This window comes from Chrysemys picta, chromosome 7 (assembly GCF_011386835.1).
Source record: "Chrysemys picta bellii isolate R12L10 chromosome 7, ASM1138683v2, whole genome shotgun sequence".
NCBI classification, from domain to species: domain Eukaryota; kingdom Metazoa; phylum Chordata; order Testudines; family Emydidae; genus Chrysemys; species Chrysemys picta.
This window is the reverse complement of record NC_088797.1, coordinates 43,942,912-43,958,700: the sequence shown is the minus strand read 5'-3', so window position 1 is coordinate 43,958,700 and position 15,789 is coordinate 43,942,912. Positions and strand designations below refer to the sequence as shown.

Genomic DNA, 15,789 nt, shown 5'->3' with positions numbered 1-15,789 from the left:
AAAGCCCACCTGGGACCATTAAACAGCCATCACCCTGGCCTATTATGTAGGCTAAAGGAAGGCCTTGTGGGATATTAATAGCCCACCTTGTTAGAAACTCACAGTAACTGCCAGCTTGTTTTTCTTTTCCTTGCCCTATTTCTACCCTAGACTCCTTCCCATACCCCAGCCAAGAATTTTTTTTTTTGAGGGGGCCGGGGGAAGCGGAGAGATAAATGCTGCTGATGTCTATGGAAAACTTTCAGAATCTTTCCCATTTAGGAACAACTGTGCTTGTGTCACATTTTCTTCTCTGCAGTTTACTTTTGTTTCCCCTCTATCTTATACACCTATAGTGAAGTTGAGTCCTATGGCATCATCATAATCTCCACAGCAACCAACTGCTAGTATCACTAATGGAGGATTTACCACTTCAGGGGTAGAATAAGCTACCAAGGCAGATGAACTCCTAAAGAAACAAAAATCCCGTTTTCTTGAGCACATCCCATTAGTGAAAGAAAACGGGGCTGGGGAGGCGCAGCAAAATATAAAATGGGAAGGCAGTAAGAGCAGTATTGTTTTTAAACACAGTGCAAAGTCCTGAGGGAGCTGCCAGCAGTTCCTACATTCTGGGGGGAGGGGAGGCCTCATACAACTCTGCAATTGAAACAACATTTACCAAAACAACTGGAATCTGCAGATGTGGCTTCTCTCGCTCTCACCACAGAATAAAAGCAGTGACCTCCGTGTCAGTGATTTAAAGGCCAATTCACGGAATGGGGCAGTGCCCACTGATCCCCGTGGAACTCGTCTCAGCCCGGGAGGGATGCACTAGCCGACTGGAAGACACATGAATAGCGCGGCCCCACGGCATATTGCACTGCTGTTCTTCAAGGGGTGGGGTGGGGTATCCAAAATATCCCCGCGTTTAAAGATCCCCTTCCACACGCCATTTTGTCAGGGGAGGGGGGAGGAGTGGGACAACTAGGAGAGCTCACGTTTTTAATGACCTAACTTAATTATTTGGAATGAGCAGGAGGGGGACAAACTACCTGAGTTCAGGCTGAACTAAAAACACACCGCCGCACAAAGTTAGTGAGGGAGGGGGAAATTACCTCCAGCGGGATTGACCCCCCCTACCGCGCCCCCCAGTCTGCAGAGCAGACATAGGGCCAAAGCTTTAGGGAAAGTGGCCGAGCAGCAGCGGAGAGACCCAGCCCCCGCGTGGAAGGCTCCCCGCGCGAGGCCGGGGCACAGAACAAGAACAGCCCCGGCCACCAGGGGGAACTTTGGCAAGCGGCAGCCGCCCCCGCTGCGCGGTCTCCCTTCACCAAGGGGCGCGCAGCCGGTCACCTCCTCTCGAGCGGCAGCCGGCTCCCCAGTCCCCCTCCCCTGCGGCCGGCGCGCCCGTGCGCACGGCGACTTTTGCGGGGAGTTGCGGGGCCGCCCGCTGCGCGCGGGGCTGGCGCATCCGCAGCGGCCCCTCTCCAGCCCGCGCATCTCTCCGGGAGCCGCGCTCGCCGCTCCCTCCTCCTCCCTGCGCTGCGCCTGCCGCCCTGCCTGGCCGCCTCCCGCAGCAAAACTTCGGGAGGCGAGAAAAAGCCGGCGGGGCCCGCAAGCGGCCGGCAAAACGCGCCCAGCAGCTGCGGCCGGCCCCGCTCTGCCCGCAGGGGGGCTCAGCCGGCGCCCGCCTTACCTGCGGCGAGTTTTTCCAGCCCTGCGCCGCTAGCTGCCGGGGCTCGGGCTCTCCGGCGCTCCGCTCGCCGCCTCATTCCAATATGGCACGGCCAGGCGGAGCGCATGCGCCCGCCACCTCCCCCCATCTGCCCTCCCCTCCCTCCCGGCTTTTTGGGCGCTCAGGCGCCCCCGCGCAGCGACTTGCTGAGCCTTGCGCGGGGTGGGGACGGGCAACCACCTGCGCCGGCACCGGGCCATGCAGCCCTACTCCTCGTCCTGATCCCCAGGGCTCAGCCCAGTCCGGCACGGGAGGACTTTCCGCAGCTGCTCGCTGCTGGGCATCCCCCGCCCTAGCACCCGTTCCCTGCGGCGTGAGCCCTGGCTCTGCCCCGACACCTGCCTCCTGGGGAGCAAGGCGCCATACGACGCGGGGGTAAAGGCAAAAAAAGGCTAAGGCTATTTTAACCCACTAAGAGCCAGCTCTCAGCCACGCTCCGGGGGGTAAATTAACAGAGAGGGGTGGCGGGTGGATGTGTATGACACATGCCCTCCGGAGCCTTTCACCCGGCCTCTTCTTTTCATTGCAGGACTTTGTCTACAGCAAGGAAACACGGTGTATTCCATTCGATACCAGGATACACACACATCTTCCCCCCACACTCTCCCCTTTGATGTTGTACTGCCGGGGTTTGCTCCGTGACGCTTGATTTCACTGAAATCAGTTCGACTTATTTTTTTTTAATACAAAAGAGAATGCAGAATTGTTCGTAGTGGTGGCACTCAGAGCTGGCTCCAACATACACAAAATACACCCCATGGGTTTATTTCCCGTCATGATTTCACTGGAACGAGGCCCTGGTGTAGCAGCAATTGCTCCCGCGAGTAAAGATTGCAGGGAGCGGGCCCTAAATTGATCTACTCTTTTGAAAAGGGTAGGCAGAAAGACAGCGTACGTTATTTTTAAACCCCCGATAAAAACACCGAAGCACAATATAAAACAGGAAGAAAAAGGAAGCGGATTGTGCAAGACCAAGATCCTCATGGCCAGATGCCTGTGCAATGAGGGAAGGGTGGAAAAGCAATCGACTTCCACAGCGCACAAGCGATTTAGACTGGGAGACTAATGCAGGCAAGAAGTATTTGAACTCCTAATGGAAAATAATCTTTAGAATTTCATTAGAAAAAAAGTGGAAGCTAAATCCTAGATCCAGTTTTACTTTGGATTTCACCACGTTGCCCAAGAAAGAAGACATTGTCCATCTAAATCCCAGCGTCACTGATTTAACTGCATGCTCTTTAAGAATTGGTTTTAAATACTTTACACATCCAAATTACTGACAACACACCGCTTTTATTCTAATGTCTACCCCGTTCATTAGCACATTCCATTGAATGACTCGCAGTAGGGCTGTGTTTGGAAATATCAAACCACCTTAAATGATCTGCAGAATGGAAGCTACCAGTGTTAGTGTTTAGGCAACATTTTAACATTTACTAGGGAGACTATGCATTTTATATATATTCATCCCATTATAGTTGACATCAGTTGATAGCATATACAAATAAGTGTTCAGAGGTGAAAGACACAGGGAACAGAATAAGCTATTATCATCTGTCCCTGGAGCAGAGATGTGCCAAGAAATAAATAGACCAAACAGTGCTGGAACTCCAGACAGGAAGAACAAATGTAAGCCTGAGCAGGATAATTAGGTATCCAAGAGGCAAAATGTATGTTGTTCTTTATTCTCTCAAAGGAGAGGTATCTGAGAGATACAGTGAAATCAAATTATTCCAGATATGTATTTTATATTAAATGGAATTTTTTTTCAAGGGGAATTTTGATAACCAACTAGCAAAGGCAATATCCTTTGGTTAAAAAAAAATTCCACAGACATCTTGACTAACTCATGAAAATGCTTAAAGAATCTGCTGCTGGAAAGAGTTGGAACATATTTATCAAAATACGCTTTTTTTTTTGGATATGTAAAGGTTATTGCACATAAAATAAAATGAAGCACCAAGATTGCACAAGGGGACCTGGTGTCTCACTGCCTCTGCCTCATGTTTAGAAAACTCACATTTAGCATAAGCAAAGCTAAGTGAAAGCTATCCCCAGGAGTGGTGAAGGTGTTAAGTGAGAAAAGGCCTACCTTATCTCACTTCAATTCAATTTCATGCTTATTACAAACACTTCCAGATATTGGGCTGCAGCATGCATAATTTTTCTTCCTGTAAAGCATAGAAATAAGTGACTAGAGAGTGAAATACTCTGTCTGCCCACTAGAGGGTGGTCTCTCCATGTCAGTTTAGGACCTGTGAGCAAAACTTGAAGAGTCTGCAGTTTAAAATCTTCATGAGCTGTCTTTGACCTGTGGGCAATTAGGACTTCATTATTTGGTACTTTCAGTCTCTTACTGTTCTGGTTTAAGTCTAATATCAGATAGCATGCACCTAAATATTAAATATCACATTTAAATTGTTTCTCCACAACTTCCTCAATAGAAAAACCATCAGTAGCTCATTATGCTGGCTTTAACAACTGTTAAAAACAAGTGGCAATTCATACAGGCTCTCCTTGATGTAAGGTATTTTTGTTCATGTTTCTCTTCCCTTTGGTTGGCAAGCAGATGATACAACCTAACTGGCTTGAAGCCAGTTTAAAAGCATGCAGAAATTTAAAATGAAATAAGCATGCAATAAAATATTGATCATTCAAGTTTCCAAAGTATGTTTAATCTTTTTAAAAATGAACCATTGAACCTATGCAGACAGTCCTCCTATTTTGCTAATGCAAGTGCTACCTTTGCTTCAATGACAATACTAAGTAGTAATCCTTTCTATGAAGTTAAACAATAAAAACATCTTCCAAAATAAAACACAATATTTTTAAGACCATGAGCAACATATTTAGGAGAAACACATGTTCAACTAATTACTTTAATTATCAGAGGGGTAGCTGTGTTAGTCTGGATCTGTAAAAAGCTACCATCCGATGAAGTGGGTATTCACCCACAAAAGCTTATACTCCAATACGTCTGTTAGTCTAAGGTGCCACAGGACTTTGTTGCTAATTACTTTAGTGACTAGAAAGTGCTCCTGATTTTGTCCTAACTCTCTGTATTTATCTTGGCAGGCCACATGAACATTAGATAACTAATGAGACACCCAACATATCCTTTTGTTCCTTTCATCATAATAAATGAAGACCTTTTTGGAGTTTGTCAACATGCTGTTCAGGCTGTGGAGTAACCTAAAGTCATTCAAAGTCTCCAAACACAAATGCCAGCACCTGCAGGCTATGCTTAGGCAAAACTTCCATTATAAACTAACGGAAAAAATGTTTGAGCACTGACTACACTTTTGTTAATATTCCTAACTATCAATGCATCTTACATTTGTTTAAGATACATATAATGGCACAAGTCTGAAATCCGTAAGTATCCAGACGCCCCACTAACTTCAATGGAAGTTTTGGAAGCAGAAATAGAAAGCTCAAGCCCTATATCGAATGATGCAGCATGTTGAACATGGGATTAAGATTTAGGTTTCAATCGTGCATGTAACTGTGTGTATGAGGGTAACTTCATGCAGTTGAGGACTCCTACTCAGTTCAGCGGGAGTATTCAACAGCACAAAGAGTTTAAGTGTCTGCAGGATCAGAAACATTGCCAGTGAAACCTTGGGTCAATTAATTACTTTTAGTTATGTATATCCAATTTAATATTAACTAAACTTGTAAACTAATGATTTGAATTATCTGCTTCAAGTAGGTGGAAGACTCATTTAATTAAGGACTGCAAGATTGGGCCTAGTAAAAGCAATTTAGTGCCATATCCTGCTCCTGTTGGAGTCAGTGAATTTAACCCTTCACTGACATGGGAACAAAATAGGTCCCATAGTCTGCTTCCAACCCCTGTGTAGTTATCTACAAAAACAGCCACAGCACATATAAATGTGCAGCACATTCTGCAGTAGTATACATTTCTCCCACAATGTGCCTTCAACATACTTCAGCACTGACAAAGACCACATTTAGAGGCAAGTGCAATTCGTATTGTTTTCTTCATTGGCCTGGTCAGTGACACTGCCAGCAAAGATCCCAATAGGTGCCAGATGTGATGGTTACTTTTGCAATGTTGACATTAGGGGCCAATCCTTACCGAGACATGTCTCTCATTTGCATCAACAACTCATTTCAGCCTTCACATATAAATCAATCTTAGTAGGAGTGCATTCATGCTGAAGCAGATACAGCTATACCAATGGTGCAGGGGGAAGCTAAGACCCAGTTGTGTTTACCCTTCCACAGTATCCTCAGAACCAGAATTGGATAGTGGGGGCCCCAAGACTCATGTGGCCCCATCCCTCTCTCCACTCCAGCCACATTAGCTCAGTGATAAAAACAGCTACAAAGAACCAGCCAGAACAATAAAGGACATCACTTGCAGACTCTGAAATAGGTGCTGGAACTAGGGGCTGCTGCACCCCCTGATTTGAAGTAGTTTCCATTATATACAGGCAGGGCCGGCTCCAGGGTTTTTGCCACCCCAAGCAGCTCCCCTCCCCCGCCCCCCCTCCCCGCCCCTAAAAAGCCGCAATCGCGATCTGCGGCGGCAATTCGGCGGGAGGTCCTTCACTCCGAGCTGGAGTGAGGGACCCTCTGCCAAATTGCCACCGAATATCTGGATGTGCCGCCCCCCTCCGGAGTGGCCGCCCCAAGCACCTGCTTGTTAAGCTGGTGCCTGGAGCCGGCCCTGTATATAGGGTTTAGTTTGGTGCAATGGGTCTCAGCACCCCCACTATACAAATTGTTCCAGGACCCCTGAACTCTGATGATGTCAGCAGCATCCAAATAGTTTTTTTGTGTATTAACAACTCTCAAGACATTCTCTCCCCTCTGACTAGCTGCTTGCTCCCACTCTCTGACAGTCAGAAAATCATAGAAATGTAGGACTTGAAGGGACCTCAAGAGGTCATCTAGCCTGGCCCCCTGCATTCAGGCAGGACCAAGTATAGACCATCCTTGACAGATGTTTCTCCAACCTGTTCTTAAAAACCTCCAATGACAGGGATTCCACAACCTCCCTTGGAAGTCTATGCCAGTACTTAACTATTCCTGTAGTTAGAAAGTTTTTTTCCTAATATCTACCCTAAATCTCCCTTGCTGCAGATTACTTCTAGTCATACCTTAAGTGGACGTATAGAACCATTGATCCACCATCCTCTTTATAACAGCCTTTAACATATTTGAAGACTGTTATGTCCCCTCCTCAGTCTTCTTTTCAAGTCAGGTTTTCTAATCCTTTATTATTTTTGTGGCTCTCCTCTGGACTCTCTCCAGTTTGTCTACATCTTTCTTAAAAGTGTGACATTCAAAATCGGATACATTACTCCAGCTCAGGCCTCATCAGTGCCGAGTAGAGCAGGATATCAGCCTGTTTTGCAACTGTATCACATTGTTGACTCATTCAATTTGTGATCCACTATAACCCCCAGATCATTTTCAGAAGCCCTTCTGCCTATCCTTCTTCACTTCATCCTCACTCCACCTTCCCTCTGTGTTCCCCTTCCTCTTTACCCTCTTACTTTAATATCCACTGTACCTTACATTTCTCATTTCACCTAATTTTCTCCCAACAAAACCCCATTCAAAATATTTTAATAATTTTGTTTTTTAAATGCAACTATCATGACATTTGCTAACCCCCCACCATAACATTTTTCATTCTACTCATATGCTATATCCTTCCCCCACCCCAAGCCCTTTGTTTGGTCTATTTAGACTAAGCTGCTCTGAGCAACGTCTTTCTTATTCTGTTCGTACAGTGCCTAACATAATGGGTCCCAGGCTTGGTTGGGGTCCTTAGGTGCTACTGTAATACAAATAATATATGCATGTAACTGAGAGCAGATATCCTTATAGGAATTTTTCCTGAGCAAAGACAACAAAATTAGGTCCCTACATATGAAGGGAATAAAGGGACTGATACAGTATTTTGTAATAAAAGTAACTAACACTAAACTTGCATAAGTGTTTGCAATATTAGGCCTGGTCTACACTAGGAGGTTATGTCGAATTTAGCAGCATTAAATCGAATTAACCCTGCACCCGTCCACACAACAAAGCTATTTAGTTCGACATAGAGGTCTCTTAAATTCGATTTCTGTACTCCTCCCCAACGAGGGGAGTAGCGCTAAATTTGACATGGCCATGTCGAATTAGGGTAGGTGTGGATGGAAATCGACGCTAATAGCTCCGGGAGCTATCCCACAGTGCACCACTCTGTTGACGCTCTGGACAGCAGTCCGAGCTCGGATGCTCTGACCAGCCACACAGGAAAAGCCCCGGGAAAATTTGAATTTCTTTTCCTGTCTGGCCAGTTTGAATCTCATTTCCTGTTTGGACATCGTGGCGAGCTCAGCAGCACTGGCAACGATGCAGAGTTCTCCATCAGAGGTGACCATGCAATCTCAGAATAGAAAGAGGGCCCCAGCATGGACTGATCGGGAAGTCTTGGATCTGATCGCTGTGTGGGGCGATGAGTCCGTGCTTTCGGAGCTGCGATTGAAAAGACGGAATGCAAAGATCTACGAGAAGATCTCAAAAGCCATGACAGAGAGAGGATACAGCCGGGATGCAACGCAGTGCAGCGTGAAAATCAAGGAGCTGAGACAAGCGTACCAGAAGACCAAAGAGTCAAAGGGACGCTCCAGATCCCAGCCCCAGACATGCCATTTCTACAAGGCACTGCATTCCATTCTAGGTGCGGCCGCCACCACTACCCCACCACTGACCGTGGACTCTGAGGATGGGATATTGTCGACGGCCGCTTCCTCGGAGATGTTAGCGGACGGGGAAGATGAGGAGGAGGAGGAGGAGGCGGCAGTCGACAGCGCTTACAACGCTGATTTCCCAGACAGCCAGGATCTCTTCATCACCCTCACAGAGATCCCCTACCAACCGTCCCCAGGCATTAACCCAGACCCTGAATCAGGGGAAGGATCAGTCGGTAAGTGTTTTAAACATGTAAACATTTATTTTGAACAGAACAGGAATATTAACAATGGGTTTTTCATGATTTGTTTGCCCTAGGCACTTAACGTTTTAGTCCTTGGCAGTGCAGCTACTGGAAAAGAAGGTCTATATGTTCAGGGATAGAGCTGAAATCCTCATGGGACATCTCCACGAAGCACTCCTGGAGGTAATTGGAAAGCCTTTGCATGAGGTTCCTGGGGAGAGCGGCCTTATTGTGTCCTCCGTGGTAGAAAACTTTTCCTCGCCAGGCTATCATCAAGTACTGTGGGATCATTGCCTTGCAGAGCATGGCGGCATACGGCCCTGGTTTTTGATGGCTTTCACGCAGTATGCGTTCTTTCTCGGTCTCAGAAATTCTCAGCAGAGTGATGTCGCTCATGGTGACCTGCTTAGAATTAGGGGAATGTTACTATTGGGACTGCTTGCCTGTTCCTTTACAGATCTGTCACCGGCGGTTTACAGCCACGCGGTGGAGGTGGGAGAGGGGCAGCAGACAGTGATCTTTCCCGGGGACAGCCGCGAGGGGGTGGGACAGGGGCAGAGTTCATGCTTGCCGGATTGCCGGCAGCAGGAACTGGCCAACGATAGGAGCATTGCTTTGAACATGAAAGGAGGGCACTGCTATAATTTAAGTTTTAAGCAGCCAAAAGTCTACGGCTTACCATGTCAGCCTGCTACCCGAATTCCGCTGTCCTGCCCCGCTTGTCTGATCTCCACTGCAAGACCCCAGGCACTGAATGCAAAGGCCAAAAATTCGACCTTGTCCTGAGTGCGCACATGATAGGTGCTGTGCATGGTCTTGTTGACAGAGAAAGACTATGTTCATTGTTCACAAAAAATTATCTTTGTGAGGAATTCACTCCCTTTTTCCCATCCCACAGCTGCGAATGTCTCCCAACCTACCCTGGCATCCCCCTCGCAGAGGCTGGCGCAGATTAGGCGGAGAAAGAAAAGGACACGGGACAACATGTTCTCAGAACTTATGGGCTGCTCCCGAGCCGATGCGGCCCAGCAGACCCAGTGGAGGGAGAACATATCGCAATACCAGCGAGCACACAGCGAAAGGGAGGAGAGGTGGTAGCAGGAAGACCAGCAGGTGACTCAAACGCTGCTTGGACTAATGAGGGAGCAAAGGGACACGCTCCAGCGCCTTGTGGATGTTCTGCAGGACCGGAGGCAGGAGGACAGAGCCCCACTGCAGTCTCTCTCTAACCGCCCTCCCCCGCCACAAACTCCCATACCCCCCTCACCCAAAGTCCCAAGAAGGAGGGGCGGCAGGGGCCGTGAAAACTGTCACTCCACCCCTGCAGACTGCTCAAGTACCAGAAGGCTCTCATTCCCAAAAATTTGATAAGTCCTTTCCTTCCTGCCTCACCCAAGCCCTCGTCCCAGTTTCATCCCCTAACTGTGTAGTTGCTAATAAAAGATAGGTTTCTGTTAATTACTGTTTCCATCATGTTCTTTTAGGGGAGAGTGTGTTTGAAGGGGGGGAAGGGGGTTGGTAATTGAAGAGGACAGTCACCTTTACAAGGGTACAGACATGGGGGCAGGTTCAGCAGAAGGTCACACACACATTGCAGTCACTAGGCACCCTGGTCAGTCTGGGAGGTGGTTTTCATGTTGTGTGTGTGTGTGTGGGGCATGTGACTTTGTGGTGGGGGAGGGCGGATAGAGATCTTATGCAGTGGTCCTTATCCTGGATCACAGAGCCACGCAGCAGGGGATCTGTAACCGTCCTCCCCCGCCACAAAGTCACATAGCCCCCCCCCCACAGAGTCCCGAAAAGGAGGGGTGGCAGGCTCCGTTGAAACAACCAGTACACCACTGCGGACCACTCTAGGAGCAGGAGCCTGTCATTCCTCGAGTTTAGAAGCCTTCTTTCCATCACTACGCCCGCTCCCCACCACAGCCAGTGTCCCAGTTTCAACACTTTACCGCGAAATCCGTAATAAAGAAAACGGTGTTCATTAACAAAGTTCCATTTATTTTATTTTTAAATGTGTGTTGGAAGGGGGGGGGAACGGGGTGAACGGGGCATGTAGCTGGAGAGGATAGTCAACAGTAAGTGGGTAAAGAAACGGGGGCAGGTTCAGCTTCTCTTTAAACAAACTAAATAGTCACAGGTTACCCTGCTCACTGAGGAACCTAGCTTTCAAAGCCTCCCGGATGCACAGTGTGTCCCGCTGGGCTCTTCTAATCTCATGGCTGTCTGGCTGGGCGTAATCAGCAGCCAGGTTATTCGCCTCAACCTCCCATCCCGCCATAAAGGTCTCCCCCTTGCTCTCACAGAGATTGTGGAGCACACAGCAAGCTGCAATAACAATGGGGATATTGGTTTTGCTGAGATCAGAGCGAGTCAGTAAGCTTCTCCATCTCCCCTTGAGACGTCCAAAAGCACACTCCACCACCATTCTGCACTTGCTCAGATGGTAGTTGAAGAGTTCTTTTTCAGTGTCCAGGGCGCCTGTATAGGGCTTCATGAGCCAGGGCATTAGCAGGTAGGCTGGGTCCCCGAGGATCACTATAGGCATCTCCACATCCCCAACAGTTATTTTCTGGTCCGGGAAGTAAATACCTTCCTGCAGCCGTCTAAACAGACCAGAATTCCTGAAAACACAAGCGTCATGAACCTTGCCCGGCCATCCTACTTTGATGTTTATAAAACGTCCCCTATGGTCCACCAGTGCTTGCAGCACCATTGAAAAGTAGCCCTTTTGGTTAATGTACTGGCTGACCTGGTGGTCCGGTCCCAGGATAGGGATGTGAGTTCCATCTATAGCCCCACCGCAGTTTGGGAATCCCATCGTGGCGAAGCCATCTATGATGACCTGCACGTTTCTAAGGGTCACTACCTTTGAGAGCAGTAGCTCAACGATTGCGTTGGCTACTTGCATCACAACAACCCCCACGGTAGATTTGCCGACGCCAAAGTGATTCGCGACTGACCGGTAGCTGTCTGGCGTTGCAAGCTTCCAGAGGGCTATGGCCACTCGCTTCTGGACAGTCAGGGCTGCTTGCATCCGGGTGTCCTTGCACTTCAGGGCAGGGGACAGCAACTCACAAAGTTCCAGGAAAGTTTCCTTACGCATACGAAAGTTTCGCAGCCATTGTGATTCATCCCAGACCTGAAGCACTATGCGGTCCCACCAGTCCGTGCTTGTTTCCTGGGCCCAGAATCGCCATTCCACAGCATCAACATGACCCATTGCCACCATGATGTTCATGGCGCGGGGTCCCGTGCTTTGTGAGAGGTCTGTGCCACTCTCAGACTTCATGTCCTCACCGCGCTGCCGTAGCCTCCTCACCCGATTTCTCAGCATCTGCCTCTGGAAAAGGTGGATGATAAGGTGTGAGGTGTTGACAACGGCCATAACTGCAGCAATGGTCACAGCGGGCTCCATGCTCGCAGTGCTGTGGCGTCCGCGCTGTCACTCACCAGAAAAGTGCGCGAACTGATTGCCCGCCGGCGCTTTCAGGGAGGGAGGGTGGGAGTGACGGTTGCATGACGACAGTTACTCAAAACCACCCTCGACACATTTTTCCCCCTGCAGGCATTGGGGGCTCGACCCAGAATTCCAATGGGCAGCGGGTTCTGCGGGAACTGTGGGATAGCTGCCCACAGTGCACCGCTTCCAATGTCGACGCTTGCCCCGTTAGTGTGGACTCACAAAGTCGAATTACTGTTCTTAGTGTGGATACACACGTTCGACTTTGTAATATCGATTCCACATATTCGATTTAAGTACAATCGAACTACTCTCGTAGTGTACACATACCCTTAGGGCCTAAATGAGTCCTTCACTATCTGAAGCCTAGTATCCTTTTCAGAGCTATACAGCAGTTAGGGGGGACTAAGTGTCTATAATCTCTCTCTCTCTCTCTCTCTCACACACACACACACACACACACACACACACACGCTGTCACATGATAAAAAAATGAATTGCAATTAATTGCAAGATTACAAAAATTAATTGTGATTAATTGCCGTTTTAATCGCATTGTTAAACAATAGAATACCAATTTAAATTTATTATAAATATTTTTGCATGTTTTTCTACATTTTCAAATATATTGATTTCAATTACAACACAGAATACAAAGTGTACAGTGCTTATTTTATATTATTATTTTTGATTACAAGTATTTGCACTGTAAAAAAGATAAACAAAAGGTAGTACAATCTACAAATTGAAGCATGAAGGAGGATACGAATGTTTAGCTTATCTGGCACGTAAATACCTTGCAACTCTGGCTACAACAGTGCTATGTGAATGCCTGTTCTCACTTTCAGGTGATGTAAATTAGAAGTGGGCAGCATTATCTCCCGTAAATGTAAACAAACTTGTTTATCTAAGCGATTGGCTGAACAAGAAGTAGGACTGAGTGGACTTATAGGCTCTAAAGTTTTACATTGTTTTGTTTTTGAGTGCAGTTATGTAAAAAATATAATTCTACATTTGTAAGTTGCACTTTAACGATAAAGATATTGCAGTACAGTACTTGTATGAGGTGAATTGCAAAATACAATTTCTTTTATCTTTTTTACAGTACAAATATTTATAATAAAAATAATATAAAGTGAGCACTGTACACTTTGTATTCTGTGTCATAATTGAAATCAATATATTTGAAAATATAGAAAAATATGCAAAATATTTGTAATAAATTTAACTTGGCATTCTATTATTGTTTAACAGTGTGATTAAAACTGCGATTAAATTTTTTATCTAGTTAATTGTTTTGAGTAAATCACTTGAGTTAACTGTGATTGACAGCCATAATATATATATTTTTTCTTAGAGAGGGGAATTAAGAAATAAAATAAATATTTTCTTCACCAAACATATAATTTACCAGCAAAACAAGGGCTCTCCTTTTAATGTTACCTTTCTGGAATTTTACATTGATTTAATTTTTTTTAATGTGTTTCGTTTTGTATTTGTAGCCTTTGAAACTGAAGTCCTCTACTTATTTATTGAGGAGGGAATGTGCAAGTAGACAGCTGATTACGTTAGCCCATTGTGAGCGCAATAATCTTTCAGCAGAAATCTGCACCTGAGTGTGGATAAACAGAAGTGTTGCTACATATGCCTAATTATATAACCGAAAATGGTGGGGAGAGGGAGAGAGGTTAAGAAAACCTGGTTGTACACTTGCACACACAATGCCCCCTTATTACGGATTCTGCTGAATGAGAGGGAGTGCAAGTGCAGCAATCTGCATCTTCCCCAACACATCAGCCACAGCTTTATGATATCTTCAGAGGGTGTTTCTATTCATGCTCACTGCTGGTTACTTCAAGCATTTTTCTCATGGCTGGATATTTGTATATGAACTGATTTATGCAGCTCCTTTTTGTAGTTAAATATTTGAAGATTGTAGTATACACATGGTATTGCTAAAAGTTCGCAGGAGGGCTGGAAATTGCCCCTTCTGATGGGGAAAAAATCCATGGGGTACAGCTTGAGAGGGGCAGGGGAGAAAAACTGAGACTCTCCTTGCAGTTTTCCATGGCCTTTTAATGAAAGGGATGGTTGGCTCCCGCAATGCCATTGTATACGCAGGTGTCTGCGGCCAGACTGCAGATCTGGGTTACTGGCAAATGGCTATCCACAGAGATGCCCTGTTCCTCCGTACTAGATCTGCCCCCTTTTACTGCTCCCTGACAGCCAGTGTCCAACAGAGCCATGCTACCTGGCCTTTTCCCATCTGCTGCTTCTCCCGGGAAACTGCCTTAAAAGATTGCTCCTGAGCCTGGAAGGGGACTCCACATTTCTACCCCACCTTGCTCTTGCTCTACATTGCTGTAGAGGCAGCTGATCTTCAACTCCCCATCTGTGAGGCAGGGAGAAAATGTGCAGTCAGAGAGGGGACAGTCTCTTAATAATGACCTAATGAAACTGCCAGCTAGGGCACAATTATGAAGGTGGTGTTTGATGTGAGAACCTGTCCTCTAGTATTTGTTTAAATACTCTTTGCTTTTGTTAGTTTGTTGTGCTGAACAAAATTAAAATATATTTAGTGATGTTTACATCACTGTGATATATAGCTGCTGCACAGCTCCTAGAAACATTCTTTAATAGTTTATTTAATTTCATGCCTGCATGTTGAGATGCAACAGGAGGTTTGGTTCTAGTTAGATGGGCAAGATATTTTTCTGGAATTTGGACTTCTACATTTAAAAAAATGCAAGGAAGAAGGAAGATTACATCTTTCAAGCACTGCAGCAGTCGGTCATCATGTGTTCAGCAGCTATGGCTTGCTGCTAGTTATCTAATGAGCGTGTGGCCTGGCACAAAATGGTTACTGCCTACACTAGAGATGTAGGAACGTTGTTAGTCATCACAGCACGTACTGAGTGTGAGCAGCAGAGTACACTCGGTGCTTATGCTGCAGAATAAGCTGTTCTGAAGCACGAGCAACTGGCACAGCAAAGTCATTGTCTTCACTGGAGATATTATTTAACCCTTTTACAGCCACCCAAACATCCTGGCTGATTCTCTGGTGCTTTTAAAAGTAAAAGCAATTCACATATAGGAATAAGTATACCTGTAACCTCACTTATTTAATATAATACTTTAATTTGCTATTTGTTTATATATTCAGATACTTTGATTTCTGGAGTAGATTTGTTCCATATTTATCAGAAGATCGGGCCTTTTAAGTGGCTGGGCAGATTTATGTTTTTTACTATTTTGTCAAGTCATATTTCTCATTGTTTCATCAATTTTTGCCTATTTGCTTTATTTTGAAACAAATAGATTAAACTGGGTAGAATTTTTCTGTATAGTGATGTTAAAAACAATGTAAAGAGAGCCCAGTTTTAACTCCTTCAGTTTCTCATGAGCTGTTCAATCAATAGATAATAAATATCACAACAGAAAATACAGGGAAAAGAAACACATTTCAGTACATACATCAGTCTAAATATGTTGTCAGAACCTCAGCTGAACCAGACCACTTCCAGGCACAAAAGGTGAAGTTCTCAACCATCACAAAGACCTAGTAAATGGTCTTTGCACAGGGCAACTACATGAGAATAGAAGAGAAATGAAATGAAGTGTTACCATCCAGTGGCTGGATACAGAGGAGGT

The 15,789-nt window shown here is 46.0% G+C and overlaps 1 protein-coding gene across 2 annotated transcripts in view; it reads right to left on the bottom strand.

Moving 5' to 3' along the window:
- The window catches only part of SFMBT1 (Scm like with four mbt domains 1), a 156,773-nt gene extending 154,975 nt beyond the window's left edge, over positions 1-1,798 (bottom strand). For both annotated transcript variants that reach the window (XM_042861733.2, XM_005310146.4), the window contains exon 1: positions 1,676-1,798. The gene's annotated coding sequence lies outside the window, so the exon portion shown is untranslated. The remainder of the gene's footprint in view (positions 1-1,675) is intronic.
- Positions 1,799-15,789: the final 13,991 nt, after the last annotated feature.